General features: G+C 40.7%; 1 non-coding gene across 1 annotated transcript; it reads left to right on the top strand.

Annotated features, from left to right (window-relative positions):
• Positions 1-16,606: 16,606 nt before the first annotated feature.
• On the top strand, positions 16,607-16,713 carry LOC136336893 (U6 spliceosomal RNA). Its single transcript, XR_010731629.1, has one exon. It is a non-coding gene; the product is annotated as a U6 spliceosomal RNA (small nuclear RNA).
• Positions 16,714-25,416: the final 8,703 nt, after the last annotated feature.

Below are 25,416 nucleotides of genomic sequence, written 5' to 3'. Positions count from 1 at the left end.
TATAGAGTGTCAACCTGGGATGCTGAGGACCCAGGTTTGAAACCCTGAGGTCGCTGGCTTGAGCATGGGCTTACAGGCCTGAGGGTGAGATCATCAACATCAGTGGTAGTCAACCTGGTCCCTACTGCCCACTAGTGGGAGTTCCAGCTTTCACGGTGGGTGGTAGCGGAGCAACCAAAGTATAAATAAAAAGATAGATTTAACTATAGTAAGTTGTTTTATAAAGATTTATTCTGCAAAACTTAGCAAAAATCCAACATAAAGTACTTGGTAAGTAATTATTGCTTATATGCTTTAACTTGCTGTAACTCTGCTTTATAAATTTTATAAAGTAAAGTTACTTCTCTACTTTATAAATCACCATTACTGTGGAACTGGTGGGCAGTTAGAAAATTTTACTACTAACAGAGATACAAAAGTGGGCGGTAGGTATAAAAAGGTTGGCTACCCCTGATCAACATGATCCCAAGATCACTGGTTTGAGCCCAAGGTCACTAGCTTGAGCAAGAGGTCACTGGCCCAGCTTGACCCCCCTCCACCCCTCCATCAAGGCACATATGAAAAGCAATCAATGAACAACTAAAGTGACACAACTATGAGTTGATGCTTCTCATCTCCCTTCTTGTCTTTCTCTATATATATCTCTATCTCTCAAGAAAAAACAATGTATATTTCTATATACATCACTAAAAAGTTTACTTTAAAAAAGGTAAAGGATTGTTCTAAACATGAGATTAGCAAATTACAGTTAGTGGCCCAAATCCCTTTTTTTGACCTGTGAGCTCTGAATGGATTAATGGATTATGGGGGGGGGGGGGCAAGGGGGGTGTTGATATATTTCTAAATGGTGAAAAAGAAAAAAAAAACAACCAGGAAAAAAGTAGTATTTTTTGCATGTGAAGATTATATGATTTTCACAATTCAGTGTCCATAAGAAGGTTTTATTGACACAGCCGCACCCATTCCTTCACATAGTGTCTCGGACTGTTTTTGTGCAGCTACAACGAAGTTGAATAGCTGAGAAAGAGACAATGTGATCTGCAAAGCCTAAAATCTTTACATCTTAAATATTGACCCTTGAACAACACAGGCTTGTACTGCCTGGGTCCACTTATATGTGTGGTTGTTTTCAATAAATACTGTAGATGTATTTTCTCTTCCTTATGATCTTCTTTAAAAATATTTTTCTTTATTTTTTAATTATAATTGACATATTAGTTTCAGGTGAACAATAAGTGGTAAGACATTTATATACCTTGCAAAGTGATCACCCAACTGTCACTGTGTTGACTATGACAATGGTTTTCTTGAAAACATTTTTTTCTAACTTACTGTATTGTAAGAATGCAATATATGCTACATATAACATAGAAAATATGTGTTAATTGTACATATTATCAGTAAGGTTTCCAATCAACAGTAAGCTACTAGTAGTTAACTTTTGGGGGAGTCAGAGTTACATATCAAATTTCAACTTCATGAGTGGAGGGTGTCAGTATCTCTCACTCTCATGTTGTTTGAAGGTCAACTAATATCATATTATATTATATTATATTATATATTTTTTAATTTTTTATTTATTTATTTTAGAGAGGAGAGAGAGTGAGAGTGAGAGAGAGAGAGAGAGAGAAAGAGAGAGAAAGGGGGGAGGAGCAGGAAGCATCAACTCCCATATGTGCCTTGACCAGACAAGTACAGGGTTTTGAACCGGTGACCTCAGTGTTCCAGGTCGACACTTTATCCACTGCGCCACCATAGGTCAGGCATATTATATTATATTATATTATATTATATTATATTATATTATATTATATTATATTATATGTAAATATTATACATAAATATATTATACATAAAGATATTATTTATATCTTATTTTTTAGAGAAACTGTTTGCTGGCCCTTGTTCTTAATTTAAGAAGACAAAGAATATTAGCCAACCAAATACAATACATGATTTTTGATAGGACTAAATCAGAAAAAGAGAACAGTTTGAAACAACTTTGAAAATGTAAGTACACTCTGTAGAGTCAGATAATACTTTTTAGAACCATGTTAAATTTCCTGGTGTGATAAAAGTATTGTGGTTCTGTGGGAGAATGCCCTTGCTCTTGGGGGATACACACTATTGCAACTTACTTGCAAACGGTTAGAGGAAATGTATACAAAAAGCGCACAAATTTATCACAGATATGATAAAATGTTAACAATTGTTGAATTTAGGTGAAGAATATGAGAGTATTTATCCTACTATTCTATGAACATTTTTGTAGGTTTAAAAGTTTGCAAAATAAAAAGTTGGGGGAAATAAAACATATATAAGCCTAAAAACAATAAGAACGTAGAAAGAAGTCACCAAGCAAAATATACATGATCGATCGGTAGCATGGGCTGAGGGTTAATCAGTTAATAGAGTGGTTTGAGGTTTGCACATAAGCCTCTTTAGCAGTTATACTTCGGGAGTTGTCATCTGTCAGCCCACAGCTCTCATCCTTGTGGCTTTTCTGAATTCTCCTTCCTGTTTTTCTTTTCTGAGCCAATTCCAGACTGCAAGGGGTTTACCAAAAATTTACTTGTTACTAGATCTCCACATTAGAAACAAAAATGATACTCAGCGTTTGTCCTGTCCTTCAAGAAACTAAAAAAATACCTCCCACATAAACACACTTTTTAGTTTTTCTTAGTGGGACACAGAAATCTATCATTAACTGTCACTTTGCCTTTTAAGAATTATTTAATTCCTTGAAAATTTATTATCTCTTTAATCAGAGCAAGCTCTTTACACACCAGTAATGATCAGTAATGGACCAGTAATTATACACCATTTCCAACCTAGGTTTTATGTGCGTGTGTTTTATGGGAGTTTCTTTTTTAAATGATGCCTTTGTCTGTGGGCAGTAATTTTGAGGTTTTAAGAACCAGCTGAGGTATCGATTATCTTGAAAGGCTGCGTATGGATTTGCAAGGGCTTGAACATTCTGTGCAGAAGCACTTGCAGACGGGGCCATGAAGCATTTGTGGCTCTGGAATGTAGTAAATGTCATTGTCACTCTTCAGGACCAGTCCCTTTGCTCCCGTGTCAGGTTGACTTACTGTAGTAGAAAATCTATTTTATCACAATTCATTTTTGTCTCAGATTGTCAAACAGAGACTATGCAGGTTGTGGCTTCTCAGGGAAATGAAAACAGCATTTGTTTTATTAATAGAGTCAATGGTCTTTTCAGAGCAAAAATGTAGATCAGAAACAAATTATTCTTTCCCTACTGGCTGAGATTGAAAACAACTCCCAACTGTCACAGAAAGGAACGAGGCTTAATGTAAAAATGCATGAACCAGTTTCTAAAAATAAAATTGGAAGCATTTTCACGGCAACAACCTTCATTCCAGGAAAGTGAGTTATATGAGTGTCTTACATTGTTTTATGGAACTTGGAGATTAAAATGATTTTTGGTAGACATCGTGTTGGCTTCCTATTTGAATCAGTCCAGAATGAAGCTGAATAGAATTTTAGGAAAAAATTGAGTGACTGTTATTGGCAGTGAAACAACCAGCCATTGCCAATAACTTTTTAAGCACATATATACACACTTTACACTCCCTTGAAATTTTTTTATTGGTCATATCCACACAGACTGAAGGTTCTACACCAGCAGTCCCTCTCAAAGCTGATTTCTGGCGACTCACACTGCTTTATGGCATTATCCACGCCACAGTTTGGAGAAAGGGCATAGTAGTTAACACTTCGTGACCCTGTATCTTCAACTCCCATTCCAGGCCAGCAAAAAGGTAGCATTATCCTCCATCTCCAAGGAGATGAAGCTCTGTTGGAAATGATTGTTTAGTGAACCCTGCAAAAGCCTTTTGCAAAGGAAATCACAAAAGTTAAATAATCAGATGCATGTCATGGGAATGATACATTTTCTCTCTTCTTCTTGGGAACTTCTCCTTATTCTCCAGTCCTTCTATCATTTATGCTGAATCCTAAGACTGCGGCTTCTTGCCAAAGACAAAAGAGGACACCAAATACCCTAGGAAGAACAAAAGAATTAAATAGCCACCTCAGATCCTGTACTGAATTCCAGAAGAGGTTCTTTGCCCTGAGGAGGTAGCTCAGTTGGTTAGAGCGTCATCACAACCTGCCAAGATTGCAGGTTTGATCCCGGTCAGGGCACATGCAGGAATCAACCAATGAAGGCATCAATAAGTGGGAGGAGAGAGAGAGAGAGAGAGAGAGAGAGATTTTTATGAACTCTAGAAGGAAAGGAGCATAACGTGTTCAGAGCATAGTGCTTATATGATAAAGTCCAGTGTCCAACTGTGAACGTTTTTTTCTGAAACACAGAGAAAGATCAACATAATTGAGGGAGGGAGCTGAAGAGATGTGAGGGAGTAGAAGACAGAAATGGAGTTTACGACGTGCGTCTCTGTAAGAGGGCACCTGGGTCCAGATTCCTGGAGGGCAAGAGTGATGGGATCTCCCAGAAAGATGTGGGAAGACACGATGAGAGGAGGGGCTTGTGCCCTGGGTCCTGTCTGGTGTGCTGGGAGGAAATGACCTTGCAGGGTACCCGTGCCAACAGGGAGTGGCATGGGAAGGACAGGGCAGGTGCAGGAAAGGAAGGATGTGAGGCTGACCTGTGACCCAGATGCCACCTAGAGTCTTCTCTGTAGCTGCAGTACCTGAAGGAGTTCTGAGAGCAATCAGGGACTTGAGTGAGCACAGAGAGGACTGAAGTGCCGGACTGCAGAGCAGGGAGAGGGGCTCCCACGGCAGGGGCTGCAGGGTGGGCAGCCAGAGTTGGAGATGAGATGGGAAATGTTGCTGAGTTTCAGAAGCTCACAGTCGTCAGGCAGAGTTAAGTTGGGAGCCACAGCAATGGGGAAGAAAGCTGAGCCCAGCGGAGCAATCACCCTGAGGCGAGCCTGTTGTGTGACCCAGCTTCGATTTACATCAGCAGTGCACGTCAGCAGAAAAGGGATTGCAGTTCAAAAGGTTTTTGAACTCCAGAATTGCACGTAAATCCCCTAGGGAGGGCCACGGACTGCCCTGGGAGATGCGAACAGAAGGGAGAGGAGGTGACGCGGGAAATGACTGTGATCCTCCAAGGAGACTGGACTTGAGCTTAAGTACAGTAGTTTCTAAACAAGGGCGATTTTGCCCCTCCAGGCGAATTTTTAAAGTGTCTGGAGACATTTTTTGGTTGGATCATGGGAGTAGGGGCAGTGGCTATGGGCAACTAGTAGGCAGAGGCCAGGGATGCTGCTAAACGTCCTGCAATGCACAGGACGCCCCCCAACAAAGAGTTCTCCAGCCCAAAATGTGAGGGCTATTGAGGCTGAGAACCCCTCAGTCACACTGATTGAGTTACCACCATGAGCACAAAGGAAAACTGTTCAAAAAAGGTTATATTTTTGCACAATTGAGTTTCTATAACCGAATAAGCTACATCTGTGCGGACACACACGTACAAACAATACAATGCAAAGATGGATATTGGAAGTAAATGCTGAGTGGAACATAAAATGTTAGGGCATAACCCTGAGAAGCTTCAACATTTAAAGGTTAGTTGGGAAAAACCAGTAAAGGAGACCTAGGGGAGGGACAGTGAGATACAAAATCCACCCTCAGGAGAGTGTGTTCTATCAGGAGAAAAAGAGTGGCTCAAGAAGGGCCGAGCAACCAGCTGTGTAAAACACTCTGAGACGTGGAAGTGACTAGGAAGAATGTGTCAGTCGAATTCAGCCTTCTGCCTATTCGGGGGAAGCCATGAGATCCAGAAGACATGTGAAAGAATTCGCTTCAGGTTGGAGAGGAGCCTCCTCCTCTATTGCAACATCGGAGGCAAAACTGTCTGTTGAAAGCAAGAGGGAAAGAAAAGAGAAGCCAAAGAATGTGGAGGCTTATTCAAATGGTAATTGCAAAGAGTAGGAAGGTCAGTCAATTAAAGAAACTTGGTAAGATTCATGGGCAGTTTGGAGCGGCCAGTTGAGGTTGGTGATCATGAAACTGTGGTGAGAATGATCAGTGTGTTGTGTGATATTTCCCCAACATTTCTCCTCCGCCCGATGAATCACAAAGAAGCTACGTAGCTAGATCATTCCGCATAGGGTTGTATAGGTGCAGTGGTTCTTAGCAAGTGTTTGTGTCAAAATCACAATGGAATTTTTTGGAAGTTGCTCACACACATGCCTAGACTATGGCTGGTCCATACATCCCTTCTGGTAAGAAGAAATCCCTCAGTGACATGCAACCCCAGTTACAACCACTCATCCATTTGGGTGCAACCAAAGGCAGACTGGCACAAGAGTGAGCAAGGGCCTGACCTGTGGTGGCACAGTGGATAAAGCCTCGACCTGGAAATGCTGAGGTCGCCGGTTCGAAACCCTGGGTTGCCTGGTCAAGGCACATATGGGAGTTGATGCTTCCTGCTCCTCCCCCCTTCTCTCTCTCTCTCTCTCTCTCTCTCTCTCTCTCTCTCTCCCCCCCCCCTCTCTCCTTTCTAAAAAATGAATAAATAAAATTTAAAAAAAGAGTGAGTAAGGAAGGGATTAGAATGATGGACAGTAAAATCTAAATCAGATTAGGGAAAGAGGTAAAGTTGCAGCATCTCACAGGAATAATACAGAGATCAATAGATAGAAGGTCCCCATAGAACAAAATAGCATGTTCTATATAGAAAGAGTGCAGGTTTTTTTAGATGAACCAAATTTAAGGTACATTTTCATTTTCACTCTCAATTTTTATAGAGGAAAAAAAAATAATAACCTATCATCTCCCATAAAGCTGTATTTTCTTATAAACTATAGCCCAGAAATGCTTGTCATTTCTTTGGTACTAATTGAACACTGAAGTTTCCAAAGACCAATTATATCCTCTGAGGCTGCCCATAGGGATTTATAAGCATTTTCTCATTATTCACAGATGTTTTCCCACAGTGGATGAACAGAGAGACAAACACACTCTAAGCACTGAAAGAGGAAACCATGATGAGGATTGTCCTTACACTGACAACCGAGCTTCAGTCATTTCATTATGCGCTACTGTTTCTTGTCATTCAAACTATATAAGACAGTCAGATTGAATAAAAGGCAAGAATTGTGACTTCCTTATATAATTCAGATTTTGCCATTTTCCTGTACATTTACTTTTATAATTCTCCTTATAGTAAATAAAGTTGTTGCTTAAAAAAGAATATTATGTTGGGTGGAGGCAGGAAGAAGACTTAAAATAATGAGAGCTTTAGGAAATGAATTTAGGAGACTTTATCTCTGGTCAATAAATTATTGAGCAGATCATCTCCTTAAGGCTAATGAAACTTTAAATTCATCTTTGAAGTTTTCTTCTCCTTCTCCTTCTTCTTCTTCTTCTTCTTCTTCTTCTTCTTCTTCTTCTTCTTCTTCTTCCTATTATTATTATTATTATTATTATTATTATATTGAAAGGAGGGGAGATAGAGAGACAGACTCCCACATGAACCCTCACTGAGATCCACTCCGCAAGCCCCATCTGGGGCTGATGCTCGAATCAACCAAGCTATCCTCAGAGCCTGGGGCCAATGCTCAAACCAATTGAGCCACTGGCTATGAGAGAGGAAGAAGGAGGAAAGGGGGAGTGTGAGGTGGAGAGAAGCAGATGGTCACTTCTCATGTGTGCCCTGACTGGGGATCAAACCTAGGACATCTGCACGCCAGCTCAATGCGTATCCACTGAGCCAAACAGCCAGGGCTGAAGTTGTCTTCTTCTAATTTTAAGAATATTGGCTGATATTCTCATTCCCCAGCAATGCTCTGCACAGCTCTATCAACAAAGGGAGATTAGAAGGAGATCTGCTTTACAGCATCCTCTTAAGAACAAGTTGCTCACTATAATTTAGTAGCTTCCTAAGTTTTTGTTTTTGTTTTTAGTTTTTCCAGGACTGGGTCCAAACTCATTGGCATGGCAGAGAAGGCTCTTCATGGTCCAGGCACAGGCTCCTTTTCTAGTCCTCTCTCCTATCACTTTTCTCCTACTCTCTCTGAAGCCTGCGTTTCAGTCACCCACGCAATGGCATTTCTTGGTGATAATATGCTCTCATGACTGTGTCTTGAACATCTAGGAACACATTCCCCCACAACTTCAGGATGGGAGACAGAGCTGCAGATTCCATTCTCAGCCTTGCCATCATACATGTGGCCTAAGTTTTTCCCTCTACAAAATAAGGGGGTTAGAGACTTAGCAGTTGCAAGGTTTGGTCCCTGGGTCAAACCTGGTGCCCACAGACACTTTGATAAGCATAGTGTGTGTGTGTGTGTGTGTGTGTGTGTGTGTGTGTGTGTGTGTGTCCCACTCTTTAGTCCAACCTAGTGCCCACTACTCTCTCTCATCTATCCCAGCAATATACACATTTACATAGTACCTGGCCCCTGAAAGCACATAAATTGGCACCAAAAGGCCAGATGATCTCTAAGGTTTCTTCCAGGTCTAACAACATGTGAAATAAATTAACTCCAAAACTCAACCTCAAGCAGATGGTAAATGTGCAGGAAACTCATAAAAGACTTCAGCCTCAGGTACCAGAGACCCTATCAAATAGTCCTGGACTGACACCAAGACCTTGACAAAACAGTCAGATCCCCTTGACTGATCCCATATGGCTAACAAACTTGTTCTCTGTTATCCCGTGGTTGAGTGGGTATTATCACCATCTCTCCCAGGATGGTCTGTTTTCTGCACAAAACCAAACTGATTTTTCCAAAGAACACCTGTTCTTTTTGAAGCTGTCTCCCAATGATCAATAACCTTTATTTCCTTCCTCAATAATATATAATTTATATGAGAGAAAATGAGGGTGCTGATCTTTCCCATTCTAGCACTGACCAGCAGCTGCAGGGTTCAGCTGCAGAGGAGGAAGTCTGGGGCCCACTCCTCCCTAGCACTTGACTATGACAGGATCATGAACCAGTGGAATTCCAGCCAGCTCTGGGGAGACTTGTTGTTCAGACCCTGTGATATATGCTCACCTGCTTCCAACATCCATTTCCTTTGGCATAAAGAGTATGGCCTTTTCTTTGACCAAAGCCCAACTTGTCTTAAACTAGTTTGAACTTTTTAAAAAACACTAAGCGCATGCTATTCAGATAAGGTAAAAACAAATAAATCACCTAATTTGCCCCAAAGGGAAAAGGCTATGACTACAGTTAAAAGGCAGAAGGATGGGTCAGATGGTCTCTTTTTACCCCTTCTAGCTCAGCCATTTTATGAATCTAATTTAAGTTCATTGAAAGATAATGGCAGGACTGTGGCTGCCTCACAATATCTTATGAATAAAAACTACTGGACAAAATATAATTAGTCTACATTAAGAAATCTCTCCTCAAAAATGAAAATGAAGAATCACTGAGGATTGAATCACATGCATGGACACCAACTCCTGGACCTCAAAGAAAAGACCAAAGTTGTATGGGGCCGGAAGATGCAGTGTGGCAGCCAGAGATTTGAGAATTTTGTTCAGGTGATAATCTACATACAGCTTTAGACAGTCCAGATCTGGGAATCTCAGAGTGATTTATGACTGCAGAGCTACTATGCACAAGAAATATATTTAGAAGTGGAGGAAAGAAAGCTAGCTAGTGTCTCAGTAAGTGCTTGTATCCCTCTGAGAAATAACTAAGCACTCTTAAAGGTTATAACCAAATATATGAGCAGTTCTAACCTAGATTAACCTTTATAAAAAATTATTTCTTGATTTTAGAGAAAGGAAGGGGGAGAGAGAGAGAGGAAAACACTGAATTGTTATTTCACTTATTTGTGCATTCACTGGTTGATTCTTGTATGGGCTCTGACCTGGGATTAAACCCAAAACCTTGGTGTATCAAGACAATGCTCTAACCAACTGTGCTACCTACCCAGCCAAGGCTTGATCAACCTTTTGTAAGTGAGTACGTATTATGACTGTAAAGACAGGGTGGGTATTCATGCAACTAGAATCATAGTAGATTTCAGTGCATTTCATTCATTTGGAAATCATCTTTTATTTCTGGAACTAATTTGGTTAGGCAGTGTGTCAACTAAATACCCTACAATTTGGCTATCTGGTGTAAACATAGAACTGCATTCTAATAACTGTTTATCCACACAGCTGACAAAAATAGGTTGTCTCTAAACTACATTAAAAAAAGAGAAAGGTCAATGTGAAAAAGAGAAGAAAAAAGCATTGAAAAGGAAAAAAGGAAGGGAGGGAGGGAGGAAAAGTGGGAACAAGAGAGGGATGAAGAAAGAGGAAGAAGAGGAGAAAAATACAGGAGTAGAGAAAGAAATGTTCCGAAAAGATGTTTGAAATAATGCCCTTGGGAAGGTAGGTGTCAAAATCCTACCTATAGGCTAGGATAAGATAAAAATGCAGCTCCAAGAGAGCAAGTGGTTTGCTTAAGATCACACAGATAAGGGATAGAGCAGGACTTGAACTCAGAATCTAGCACCTTTCCCACAGTCCCATGCTGCCTAGTGGACAGCACTACTCAGTGGGCGTGGCTTCCAAAGATGGCCCTACAGGCTATTGCTCTTCAAGGAAAAGTATACAAAGTTTCCCCTTCTGCCTGACCAGGCGGTGGCGCAATGGATAGAGCGTCGGACTGGGATGCGGAAGACCCAGGTTCAAGACCCCGAGGTCACCAGCTTCAGCACAGGCTCATCTGGTTTGAGCAAAAAGCCCACCAGCGTGAGCCCAAGGTGGCTGGCTCCAGCAAGGGGTTACTCAGTCTGCTGAAGGCCCGCGGTCAAGGCACATATGAGAAAGCAATCAATGAACAACTAAGGTGTTGCAACACGCAATGAAAATCTAATGATTGATGCTTCTCATCTCTCTCTGTTCCTGTCTGTCTGTCCCTGTCTATCCCTCTCTCTGACTCACTCTCTGTCTCTGTAAAAAAAAAAAAAAAAAAAAAAGTTTCCCCTTTCATTCTCTGCTCCCAAAAGATGGTAGCATTGATAAATTGATAAATCATATATATTTGCCATTAAAAAATATGAAAACAAACTCTCATTTCTAAATAATAAGTCTGGAAAAAAAGTGTTTAAAATTGGTAAACACTTGGCAAACTTAATTTTTCTTCTCTGTATAAATACACAACATTAAGCATTTGTATGGTAAATCCAGAGCAAGTCAAATACATATGGCCAGTGGACCTTGTTAGGATGCCTCCTGCTTCACCCGCCCTTTCTGGCATAATCAGCAACTTGGGATTTTGAGGTACAGACTGGCATAGCATAGCAAGCCACACCTTGACCTGCCACTTAACTTTTCCCCAACATGAAAGGGAAGCTATCCTTCTTAACAACTCTGAAATTTCCCAGCCTTTCAGTTGCAATGTTATATATTACAGCGAAAGAGGAGCTTTTGACCATATCTTAGCTGAATTTATGGGTGTTGCTTCACAAATAACTACACTGGTGATTTGAATCAATTTGGGTGTGGGAGAAACTGCTTTGAGGTATCATGCAAAATATGTATTTAAAATATTTCTGCTAGAAATTTAGAAATATTTGCCTTAAAATATGGGTTTCTTTTTCCTTCATATGTATACAAGGCAATAGAGTAAATTAACCCTTTAGGTTTTAAAAATTCATTTTGTTTTGCCTGACCTGTAGTAACGCAGTGTATCAAGCGTCGACCTGGAATGCTGAGGTCGCCGGTTCAAAACCCTGGGCTTGCCTAGGCAAGGCACATACAAGAATTGATGCTTCCTGCTCCTCCCCCCTTCTCTCTCTCTCTCTCTCTCTCTCTCTCTCTCTCTCTCTGTGTGTGTGTGTGTGTGTGTGTGTGTCTTCTCTAAAATGAATGAATGAATAAGTAAAAATAATTAAAAATAATTAAAAGAACAAATCCTGCCTGAAAAAAAATTCATTTTGTTTCAACAGTTAGCCAAAGAAAGAATCCAGAATCTAATTTATTAACTAAATAAAAGTTTTTAAACATTAGATAAATGTCCATTTAAGAATCAGGGGAAAGCCTGACCAGGCGGTGGCACAGTAGATGGAGCATCGGACTGGGATGCGGAGGATCCAGGTTCAAGACCCCGAGGTTGCCAGCTTGAGTGCAGACTCATCTGGTTTGAGCAAAGCTCACCAACTTAGACCCAAGGTTGCTGGCTCGAGCAAGGGGTTATTCAGTCTGCTGTAGCCCCACGGTCAAGGCACATATGAGAAAGCAATCAATGAACAACTAAGGTGTCGCAACAAAAAACTAATGATTGATGCTTCTCATCTCTCTCCATTCCTGTCTGTCTGTCCCTATCTATCCCTCTCTCTCTCTGACTTTGTCTCTGTTAAAAAAAAGAAAAAGAAAAAGAATCAGGGGAAAAACAAACAGTAATGAAATAAAGCAAACTACTCAAATAAAACAAATTACTCAAAAACTCTGTGAGTAATCATTAGGGAAAAAAATGTAATACACAGTCATTATGGTCACAAAGTAGAGGAGAAATAATGGTAAATTCAACATCTTATAGTTTGATCTTACTCATGTTGAGATTCATGAAAAGTACCAAGTAAGACAACTGAGTTTCCTAAGTCTGAGAATCTAATAATAACTATATAGCTGTCATTTACAAAGCACTTACTATAAACCAGGCATTATACTAAGTTTATTACATGCATAACCTCATTTAATCCTCAGAATAATACAAACTGGGTGCTATTTTTATTCCATGTTTATAAATGCCTAGACTAACATTTAGAGACATTGTCCAAGATCACCGAGATAATAAACAAAAATCCCCTGAGTCCAGCTACGCCTGACTCCTGAATCTGGACTCAATCATTATGCAATATTAACTTGCTATTAAAGAAATCCATTGTTCATTCAAACACTTCTATTGATCGAAGAACCAATGGAAGTTTTTGAGCATGAACAGATTTATTTTTTAGGAAGCTCTCTCCGGCAGTGGTGTGGAGGATGACCCACGTGGAGGAGGAAACTGGTGGCAAGGACACAGTTTAGGAAGCCATTGCAGTAGTCCAAGCAAGATGTGAAAGAAACCTCCACTTAGATAGGTAGTAGCAGTGAAGATGGGGAAAAGGAACCAAACTCAATATGTAATTTTGTAGTGGACTTAGTAACAGTGGGTGAGAAACTGGAGAGGGACAGATGAGGGAGAGTGCTTTACTGAGGATGACTCTGTCCTCCAGCTTAGAGCCTCAGTGATGACACTGATGACAGATAAAAAGGCCAAGAACAGGCCCTGGCCGGTTGGCTCAGTGGTAGAGCATCGGCCTGGCGTGCAGGAGTCCCGGGTTCGATTCCCGGCCAGGGCACACAGGAGAAGCACCCATCTGCTTCTCCAACCCTCCCCCTCTCCTTCCTCTCTGTCTCTCTCTTCCCCTCCCGCAGCCAAGGCTCCATTGGAGCAAAGATGGCCCGGGCGCTGAGGATGGCTCCATGGCCTCTGCCTTAGGCGCTAGAATGGCTCTGGATGCAACAGAGCGACACCCCAGATGGACGTGCCGGGTGGATCCCGGTAGGGCGCATGCGGGAGTCTGTCTGACTGCCTCCCCCGTTCCCAGCTTCAGAAAAAAAAAAAAAAAAAAAAAAAAAGGCCAAGAACAAGTGGATGAGGACAACAGGAATAATGAATTGGCTCTGGGTGCCCGAGTCTATTCAGTTAGGTCTGCAGAGCTAAAGATGGTCCTAAGTAGGTAGGAGTCATGACCATAAGGATAGAGGTTAAAGTCAAGGAGCAGAGGGGACTCAGTGAGGGACAGCTTATACAGTTAGAAGAGAAAAAGACCAATAGCTGGAACCTTGTGAAACACCAACATTTAAGGGATGAGCAGAAAAGGAGGAACAAGCAGCAGACACCCCAAAGCAGAGGGCTGAGTGGCAGGAGGACTGTAGTGAGCTGTATTCAGAAAGCAAATAAAGGGGTTTCAAGAAGGAAATGTTACAGGGAAGAAAAGCAAAAAAAAAAAAAAGACCAAATACCAAATATAGATCTTTGGATTTTGCCATTAAAAAGCTATTAGCACGAGGTAAATCGAGCATTGGAAGTCAATGTCATGTTACAGTAATCGGAGCCCATTTGGGAGCGGGAATGAATTTCTTTCCTGATGGAAGAAGGCTGTGGGAATCGAACTGTGGCTTTAGAACGGCAGAGGCTGGCATTTGGTGCTCCTACAAAGCTGGAACTCTGTGTTTAACTGGATTCAAAACGCAAGGCTTGACTTAATTTTTTATTTAAATTCAAAGTCTAACTTAGAGGCCTTTAAAGTAATAATACTTGACATCCCATAGTTATTTTTATGTGAGGAACAGGAACATGTCATACAAAGGACAGAAGCCCAGAGACTGATTAATTCAGTGCTCACATTTATTTCAACACCTGTAACATTCAAGACAAATCCTGATGAGAGAGATCATGGAATTTTGTTTACTTAAAAGGCTAAAATGAAGCTATCACAGTATCAATGATCCACTGGGCCTGTCAGGGTTTTTTTGTTTGTTTGTTTTTTGTTTTGGGGTGTTTTTTTTTTTTTGTATTTTTCTTAAGCTGGAAACGGGAAGAGACAGTCAGACAGACTCCCGCATGCGCCCAACCAGGATCCACCCAGCACGCCCACCAGGGGGCGACGCTCTGCCCACCAGGGGGCGATGCTCTGCCCCTCCGGGGCTTCGCTCTGTTGCGACCAGAGCCACTCTAGCGCCCGGGGCAGAGGCCAAGGAGCCATCCCCAGCGCCCGGGCCATCTTTGCTCCAATGAAGCCTCGCTGTGGGAGGGGAAGAGAGAGACAGAGAGGAAGGAGAGGGGGAGGGGTGGAGAAGCAGATGGGCACTTCTCCTGTGTGCCCTGGCTGGGAATCGAACCTGGGACTCCTGCACGCCAGGCCGACGCTCTACCACTGAGCCAACCGGCCAGGGCCTGGGCCTGCCAGTTTTGAAATCATGAGATTTGTTATAAAAAAAAAAAATGTTTCCCCCGAAAGTGAGAAGCGGGGGAGGGAGGGGCAGACAGACAGACTCCCACATGCACCCGACCAGGATCCACCCAGCATGCCCACCAGGGGGCGATGCTTGGCCCATTTGGGACTTTGCTCCACTGCAACTGGAGCCATTTTAACACCTGAGGCGGAGGCCATGGAGCCATCCTCAGCGCCCAGGGCAAGCTTTGCTCCAATGGAGACTTGGCTGTGGGAGGGGAAAAGAGAGATAGAGAGAAAGGAGAGGGGGAAGGGTGGAGAAGCAGATGAGCACTTCTCCTGTGTGCCCTGGCCGGGAATTGAACCTGGGACTTCCACACGCCAGGCCAACACTCTACTGCTGAGCCCACCGGCCAGGGCCTGTGATAAATTTTTAATTTGGGGATTCTCATCTCAAATTTTGTACATTAAAGAAAACTATTTTTTATATTGCACTATTTTAATGCAGATTATTCAGATTCACATAAAATACACCCACACTGTATTAAATAATGTTATTTTACATGTAAAATACCTAAAGCAGCATTTCAAATGTTACTATTTGACAAATTTAATTGAGATGACATTTTTACTTTACCCTATTACTTCATAAACGAGTTCTATACAAATGTAAGTCATATTAATATTATCTTTCATCAAATATCAAAGTAATCTGACGTCTTGCCATTTGATATACTTCTTTAAGAAGCTAATGGAACTTGTAAGGTGTTTGTGTCAGTTTGAACTAATCTCCACTTTGAGTGGGCCATCTATTCCAACCCTGTGTTTTATGTGAAAGGCATAAATTACTTTGTTTTACAGTTGAGTCACTGGGTCTCTGAGAAAGTAGGGAAAAAACACAACTTGAGTTATGGACAGTCAGACATTAAATCTGGCAAAAAAGAGACAGATTTCTGTGCTTGTAGGTCTAGTCTCCCCTTTGTTACACCACAAATAGACTGCCTCTATACCCATAACTACTTCTACTCATCTGGTGGAATTAATTGTATTGTTTGAATTTCAAAAAAAAGTCTTTACTTTGTCACTTTCATTTGTAGTTAACTGGTAAGATAACAATGTTACAATATCAAGAACTAAAAGCATCTGTTACCTCAAAATTGTAAACACCGATGATAAATAATATATAATAGGTCAATGTTAACATGTTAACAAAGTCAACATTGATGTTGACTGAGAAAGAATGGGTATGTGAAGTATGTCCAACTGCAAGCATCCCGTAGTCACAGAAATAAGAGAGGATCTTTGAAGTTACAAAGTTATTTAGTTTAGAGGCCTCAGATGAAAAGACTTCAACAACAGCAGTTGAGACAAAAGAAAAAAACAAAACAAAACACAACTTTTTATTCACAATCCAATTCTGCAAAAACTGAATCCTAACTGATTAGAGGACATGTGATAGTCAAATGGGTTTCCCCCATGGAATAGAATGTCCTGGAAAGATTTAAGTCTGGGGCTGGGACTGGAGTCTCGAATTTTCTTCAAGGTCTTTCCAGTGACTTGCAGCCTGACTTTACCCTAATTTTTTATGCCCCTTTTTTCTCTCCGATGTGTTTCAATCTCTTTGTCTATAGACAGTGTGGTGGGGAGAGGCATTATTTATAGTATGCTGTGTATGTTATGTGTTAAGGTAAAAAACTATGGTAAAAAAATTCTATTCGTGCTCGCTTCGGCAGCACATATACTAAAATTGGAACGATACAGAGAAGATTAGCATGGCCCCTGCGCAAGGATGACACGCAAATTCGTGAAGCGTTCCATATTTTTAATACAACACAATTTTATGTTTAAGACTCTCAACAAAATGGGTATAGAAGGAAAATATCTCAACATGATGAAGGCCATATATGATAAACCATCAGCTAACATCATATTAAATGGCACTAAACTGAAGGCTTTCCCCCTTAAATCAGGAACAAGACAGGGTTGTCCACTCTCTCCACTCTTATTTAATGTGGTACTAGAGGTTCTAGCCAGAGCAATCAGACAAGACAAAGAAATAAAAGGCATCCATATCGGAAAAGAAGAAGTAAAGGTATCACTTTTTGCAGATGATATGATCCTATACATCGAAAACCCCAAAGAATCCACAAAAAGACTACTAGAAACAATAAGCCAATACAGTAAGGTCGCAGGATACAAAATTAACATACAGAAGTCAATAGCCTTTCTATATGCCAACAATGAAACAACTGAGAAGGAACTCAAAAGAATAATCCCCTTCACAATTGCAACAAAAAAAATAAAATACTTAGGAATAAACATAACAAAGAATGTAAAGGACTTATATAATGAAAACTATAAACCATTGTTAAGGGAAATCGAAAAAGATATAATGAGATGGAAGAATATACCTTGTTCTTGGCTAGGAAGAATAAATATAATCAAGATGGCTATATTACCCAAAGCAATATACAAATTTAATGCAATTCCCATCAAAATTCCAATGACATTTTTTAAAGAAATAGAGCAAAAAATCATCAGATTTATATGGAACTATAAAAAACCCCGAATAGTCAAAGCAATCCTAAAGAAAAAGAATGAAGCTGGGGGCATAACAATACCTGACTTCAAACTCTATTATAGGGCCACGACAATCAAAACAGCATGGTATTGGCAGAAAAATAGACACTCAGACCAATGGAACAGAATAGAAAGTCCAGAAATAAAACCACATATATATAGTCAAATAATTTTTGATAAAGGGGCCAACAACACACAATGGAGAAAAGAAAGCCTCTTCAATAAATGGTGCTGGGAAAACTGGAAAGCCACATGCAAAAGAATGAAACTCGACTACAGTCTCTCCCCCTGTACAAAAATTAACTCAAAATGGATCAAAGATCTAAACATAAGACCTGAAACAATTAAGTACATAGAAGAAGACATAGGTACTCAACTCATGGACCTGGGTTTTAAAGAGCATTTTATGAATTTGACTCCAATGGCAAGAGAAGTGAAGGCAAAAATTAATGAATGGGACTACATCAGACTAAGAAGTTTTTGCTCAGCAAGGGAAACTGATAACAAAATAAACAGAAAGCCAACTAAATGGGAAATGATATTTTCAAACGACAGCTCAGATAAGGGCCTAATATCCAAAATATACAAAGAACTCATAAAACTCAACAACAAACAAACAAACAATCCAATAAAAAAATGGGAAGAGGATATGAATAGACACTTCTCCCAGGAAGAAATACAAATGGCCAACAGATATATGAAAAGATGCTCATCTTCTTTAGCTATTAGAGAAATGCAAATCAAAACGGCAATGAGATACCACCTCACACCTGTTCGATTAGCTGTTATTAGCAAGTCAGGTAATAGCAAATGTTGGAGAGGCTGTGGAGAAAAAGGAACCCTCATACACTGTTGGTGGGAATGTAAAGTAGTACAACCATTATGGAAGAAAGTATGGTGGTTCCTCAAAAAACTGAAAATAGAACTACCTTATGACCCAGCAATCCCTCTACTGGGTATATATCCCCAAAACTCAGAAACATTGATACGTAAAGACACATGCAGCCCCATGTTTATTGCAGCATTGTTCACAGTGGCCAGGACATGGAAACAACCAAAAAGCCCATCAATAGATGACTGGATAAAGAAGATGTGGCACATATACACTATGGAATACTACTCAGCCATAAGAAATGATGACATCGGAACATTTACAGCAAAATGGTGGGATCTTGATAACATGATACGAAGCGAAATAAGTAAATCAGAAAAAAACAGGAACTGTATTATTCCATACGTAGGTGGGACATAATAGTGAAACTAAGAGACATTGATAAGAGTGTGGTGGTTACGGGGGGGAGGGGGGAATGGGAGAGGGATAGGGGGTGGGAGGGGCACAAAGAAAACAAGATAGAAGGTGACAGAGGACAATATGACTTTGGGTGGTGGGTATGCAACATAATTGAACGACAAGATAACCTGGACTTGTTATCTTTGAATATATGTATCCTGATTTATTGATGTCACCCCATTAAAAAATAAAATTATAAAATAAGAAGAAAAAAAAAAAAAATTCTATTCAATCCTAGAGACAAGTTAGGTAAGCTAGACCACCCAGGGGTAACTTAAAGCATGAGTGAATTTTTTTTTAATGTTTTTATTAATTTTAATGGGGTGACATTGATCAATCAGGGTACAAAGAAAAACATCTCCAGGTTATTTTGACATTTAATTATGTTGCATGCCCCTCACCCAAAGTCCAATTGTCTTCCGTCACCTTCTATCTGGTTTTCTTTGTGGGTGAATTTTTTTTTTTTTTTTTTTTTTTTGTATTTTTCTGAAGCTGGAAACGGGGACAGTCAGACAGACTCCCACATGCGCCCGACCGGGATCCACCCGGCACGCCCACCAGGGGCGACGCTCTACCCACCAGGGGGCAATGCTCTGCCCCTCTGGGGCGTCGCTCTGCCACGACCAGAGCCACTCTAGCGCCTGGGGCAAAGGCCAAGGAGCCATCCCCAGCGCCCGGGCCATCTTTGCTCCAATGGAACCTTGGCTGCGGGAGCGGAAGAGAGAGACAGAGAGGAAGGGGGGGGGGGGGTGGAGAAGCAAATGGGAGCTTCTCCTATGTACCCTGGCTGGGAATTGAACCCGGGTCCGCCATACGCCAGGCCGACGCTCTACCACTGAGCCAACCGGCCAGGGCCTGTGGGTGAATTTTTAAGAAGCAATTATCTTTTTTCCCTGTTTTACAATTCAGTATGGAAAATATTGCAGAATACAGAGAAATAAAAGTAATTAAAATTTCCCCGTAAATCCAGAAATCATCACTGTTTACATATGGTGTATTTCCTTTCAGCCTTGTGTATATGTGTGCTTGTGACACACTATTAATATGCACACTGTTAAAGAAAAAATATTTTTAAATAAATTACAATCATACTGTATATAGTGCTTTGTAGCCTGAATTTTTTTACTGAATACATATCAACTTTTTTTTTAATTTTCTTTTCTCTCCCTGTTTTTTTTATTTTTATTTATTCATTTTTAGAGAGGAGAGAGACAGAGAGGGAGAGAGAGGAGAGAGAGACAGAGAGAGAGAAGGGGGGAGGAGCTGGAAGCATCAACTCCCATATGTGCCTTGACCAGGCAAGCCCAGGGTTTCGAACCGGCAACCTCAGCATTTCCAGGTCGATGCTTTATCCACTGCGCCACCACACAGGTCAGGCATACATATCAACTTTAAAAAAAATAATCTTTGAGGACTTTTAGTGTTCCTATATTATTTTATTGAATTAATGTCACATTTATTTAATCAATCTTATCTTATTATATATTTAGGTTGTTTTCAATTTCTTGTTATAAAAAAGTGCCTTATTGAATATCTTTACACATAAACTTTTATAGCTGAATGGTAATATGATTAAAATAAATTTGGGTATTAAAATCACTGAGTAAAAGGATATGAACATTCTGGGCTTTTGATATTTGTATGTTCCCTAAGGACCTTCTCAAAAAGTTATACTAAATTGAACATTGTTCAGTATTCTATAAGAGTGTACATTTCCCTGAAATTTATTTTTTTTCCTTCCTCTTTAATATTTAATAAGTTTTTAAAGAGTATATTGCTTTTTAAAATTTTTTTATTATTAATGATAAATCTTACTGAAATAGGATAAGTACCTATGCATTTTTAATTAACTCTCTTATTTTTCAATCTAGAAAACACAATCTACTGGCACATCAAAAGAATGTCTAGAAGAGCAAACTTTCATCTTTCAGTTAGGAACTGAAAGCCCCAGAGGCTACACAGCTCTCTATCTACCAATGGTCTAGAATAGGGGTGGAAAATGTATCAAATATATGGTGCCTTTGTTCCCCCTCTGCTCCCTCCCCATTAACCAACAGATATCACTAATTAATTCTGGCACTGTTTTCTCAATTAGTCTAGATGTACTCTCAGAAGTCTTCTCAAACCAAGTGCTATCGTTCTGAGCTATTATCCCTTTTAGTTAGTACTTGAAATAAAATCAATTCTCTTCCTTGGCTCGGAGTGTAGCCTACAATTCCATTGGAAAAGATACAGGCAGGGAGCCTACAATATTACATGGCCATTGGACTCTTCCCTGGCTCTAGTCTTTTCCCAAATGTATCACGAAATGTAGTGTTAGCTATACAACAATTTTTCCATTGTATAGACTCCATTAATACATGCACTTGTGCACTTGTGGAAGTTCCTACCCTTTTTCCACGTCCCCCTTAGTTTCTAGAACAGTACTCCTTGCAGATACTCCAATTGCTGTTGGCTGTCTAACAATGTAATTGTCAGGATTCATCCTGGGTCTCTTCAGGCTCAATATAAATTCTTCTTCCAAGGTTTGCATTCACTGTCCAACATCCAGTTATGTTTCTTATCCCTTCTTCTCCCCTTTCTATTTTATTGTCCCTTTATAATGCAGCTGTTCCTACTCCCAAAAGACACACCATTTCATAGGATCCTGAATGGCCATGTCCATTCAATAAACGCGTAAGAGGGTGACTGCTGTGTGGCATCCTTAGAGATCAATAAAATCCTTCTCATGTAGACCATTAATCTTGGAGAAATGGTGCCCTTTATTTTGCTGCAAAAGAAGGAAGCAGCTGGTGAAGAGTCAATAATGAGAGCTGCACTTTCGATAAGCACAGGAAGGACCAGGCCAGAGGACCTGATGACAAATGATAGGTGACTACTTGTGCTTTCCCAGAATGGAGCTTAGTCTGGCTCCCAGTCTTTGCTTCTCTCCTTTTCCAACAGCTTGGGCCACCAACAATCAATCCTGACCTTAGGCAGGAAGGATTTTAAAATATTCTCGTTCTATTCAAAATATAGTGCATCTAGCTCTGTCCTTGGGTACAAGAACTTATCGTGGAACTTCCCACATACTCAGTCATTTGTTATTTGACATTTTTGAGTACCTATTATGTGCCAGACACAGTAGTGAGCAAGACAGGCATGATGCCTGCCCAAGGCAATATGTGGAATAATTGGGGGAGGCTTTAGATGCCCCACAATGTCTATTAGTCTCCCCATCCCACATAAATTCTAACCCCTTCTTCTAACCAGACTACCACTCAAATCCTCTCCTATGGAAATTCTGAAGCTATCCCTTATCTGATCCCTGCCCTTATGGAACTTACATTTAGTGGGTCAAGCACCAAAAAGTAAGCAGTCAGTTACAACCCAGGACTAAAATGATCTTATGGGGGCACTAACTGGGGCTATGGACACCTAAAAAGGACACTGAACCCAAGAGTCATGCAAATAACCTCCAAGATGAGACCTAAAGCATAGTATGACGTAGGTAGGAGGGAGGCAGGAGAAAGAATCCTAAGCAGAAGATTTAGTATCTACAAAGGCCAGCAGGGAAGTCTAAGAACTGTTCATTTTCAGCGTAGAAAGTGAGTGGGTGAAGGGTAAGGGAAACAGGGCAAATCACAAGATATGGGGCTGGGGAAGTGGGAAGGGCCAGATGAAAGAGAGCTATAAGCCATGGGGTTTGGACTCTATCCAAAAAGAAATGGGAAGCCAACACACTGAAAGCGAGCAAATAAACTGATGGAGTTGTGTTTAGAGAGACAGCAGGATGGACGATGGAGGGGAGAGAAGCAAAGCTGGAGAAGAGGGCTGCCTCCAGTCTCCAGGTGGTCGTGTGGCTGGGGCAGGGGAGTGGTGATGGAGAAGGGAAGAAGTCTGAGCATTGTATTAGTTTTCTAGGGCTGCCGGTACAAAGGACCATAAACTGGATGGCTCACGACAACAGAAAACTTATTATCTCACAGTTCTGGAGGCTAGAAGCTTGACATTAAGGTGTTGGCAGAGCCATTCTTCCTCTGACGCCTCCAGCAGAGAATCCTTCTCACTCTCCAAGCTCCTGATATTTGATAGCAATCCCTGGCTTGTCGGTTCACTGTTCCAGTCACATGGCCATCCCCCCCCCCCCAGTCTTCACCTCCTCTTCCCTCTGCGTATGTCTGTCTCTGAATCCAAATTTCCCCTTTTTATAAGAACTCCAGTTATATTGGATGAAATCTCACCCTAGTAACCTTCCTTTAACTTAATCACCTCTTCCAAAGGCTAGAGACTTGTCTCAGGCTGGGACATGGGATCTTCGGGACTTTCCTATACTGCTGCTTGCCAGTTCAGTTCTCAGAATATTTTCTGTAACTGAATTCCTCAGCCGAAGCTCTGTCCATCTTCCATGATGCCTCATTCCCAGGATGCAACGTTCCTGTTGCCAACTGTCATCCCTGACTATCATCTACTACCTATCTTGCAACCCATTACGTCAATGTTTCTCAAACTGTGGTCCAAAGACCACCTGCAGCAGAATCACTCAAAAATCGTTCATTCTGACCCGCCCAACCCGACTGAATCAGAGCCCCTCGCTGTGGGTTCCGGCTTCCACGTTTCCAACGAGCTGTCTCAGTGGTTTTCATGAACACTCACGTTTAAGGATCACTGCTCTGGCTTCTGCATTCTGCTTCCCTGGGTTTCTTGTCAGCCCCTGCTGCAGGGATTGCCTCTCAGTGTCGGCACTACTTCTGGCCATGCTTGCTCTGATGCCTCTAGCGGAGAATCCTTCCTTACTCCTCCAGATTCCGGGAATTATTCAGTAATCTCTGGCTTGTAAATTCTCATTCTGAGCCCTCCGCCCTTTCCAGTCAGCTCTGTGTGATCATGGTTCACAGCAATTCAGATCTGACAACCAGAGAGGGAAGGATAGTACCAAAATAAACTGTTCTTATGAAGTAATCCCAAGTTTGGGGATTTCACTTAGCCTAGTAAAGATATATAATTATATACAACTGATGAAAATGAGAATGAAACTACTTATTGAAGAGCTCTTAGAATACCCCTCAAAATTAAAAAAAACTGATAGATAAAATAGCTATTACAGAACCATCTAAAGATTAAATATATTATATATTTATATACATAGAAAAGGTGTATATATATATATTTATGAATATGTATAAAATTGATGGTCGATATAGGCTATCCAGAACCATGATTGCTTCCCACAACTCAAATACTCATCCTTACTTTATGGGGGCGGAGGTGGGATCATAGCCTGAAGTCTCAACCACATGATATTTAGTTTAAAAGAGAAAGTCTACTTTTGGAGGGGGAGGTTAAGGATTAGATTTTGGGGGTTTGGATCCAGTATAAGTGAGTATGTATGTAAAATACTAATTTTTAATGGTCAGGTCACAAATGAATTCTCACAATTTTCTGTAGGGGATTGAAGTTTTAACTCTATGTAATCACCAGAAGAGAGAAGGCGTGGAGCCCCATGTAGAAAAAACACTCCTATGGGAGCTGAATAAATATTTGATGGTGTTGATTATATTCTTGCCCAAGGCTGAGAGATGGCCACCAACAGAGCGATAGATGATCATCTCTCAAATGGTTTGTTCTTATTAGTACATAAAACTCCTGCCAGACTTTTGCTTGTTAATAATGTTATATGTTGTAATGAAAGAGTTTTCTCAGCATAGGAGCCTACCAGTTATTTGTAAGAAAATTCTTCAATATATCAAATTGGGCTGAGAAACTTCAAAACAAAACATGGGTTGACAGAATGACTGATCTCATGCTATCATTAAAGTAAAGGAAGAACTAAAGTGATTATTTAAATAGATTAAGTCTCAATGTGATTTGACTTCAATAATATAAATAGTTCCTGGATATTTCAGTCAAGTTGTGTTGTTAGCCACTTCATTTGCCCATTTTATAAAGATGAACTCATCATAGTTACACTAAGTTTAAAGGAAAGATGCTTCTGTTCAATTTTTTTAAATTCAGCAAACTTGTATTTTTTTTAGCAAACTTATATTTCTAATATCAACAACCAACCTGTATGTTACCAATATTGCCTATGTCTTGTTAATCTATTTATTTTTTTAGATTTTCTTTTATTTATTCATTGTAGAGAGGAGAGAGAGAGAGAGAGAGAGAGAGAGAGAACGGAGAGAGAAGGGGGGAGGAGCAGGAAGCATCAACTCCCATATGTGCCTTGACCTGGCAAGCCCAAGGTTTCAAACTGGCAACCTCAGCATTCCAGGTCGATGCTTTATCCACTGCGCCACCACAGGTCAGCTTTGCTAATCTGTTTTTAATCCTGCTTCCATGACTCAAAAAATAATCACTTTCTTGATTTCATTTCTCATGTTTTTGTAGGTACATTGTTTAATTGATGCAGGGGTAAAGGTGTTCTGTAGTGACAGGCAAAGCCAGGGACTGGTGAACCTCTGACGCCACTAGAGACCTAGCAAATTCTACTGGCGTAAGAGGACACTTATCTTTGCTGCCTTCTTGTCTCCTTTTTGATCTCAGCCCTGCCTTCTTAACAACACTCTCTGTACTGTGCTTCTACAAGTTGTCTCTGCTGTGCAAAGCCTCCTATTAAAACACTACACTTAGAGTTCACAGCCCATTACCCTCACCAAGTACCCTACACAACGAAA

The sequence above is a fragment of the Saccopteryx bilineata genome, chromosome 4, assembly GCF_036850765.1.
Source record: "Saccopteryx bilineata isolate mSacBil1 chromosome 4, mSacBil1_pri_phased_curated, whole genome shotgun sequence".
NCBI classification, from domain to species: domain Eukaryota; kingdom Metazoa; phylum Chordata; class Mammalia; order Chiroptera; family Emballonuridae; genus Saccopteryx; species Saccopteryx bilineata.
The sequence above is the reverse complement of the archived record's forward strand: the minus strand, read 5'-3'. Positions and strand labels throughout refer to the sequence as shown.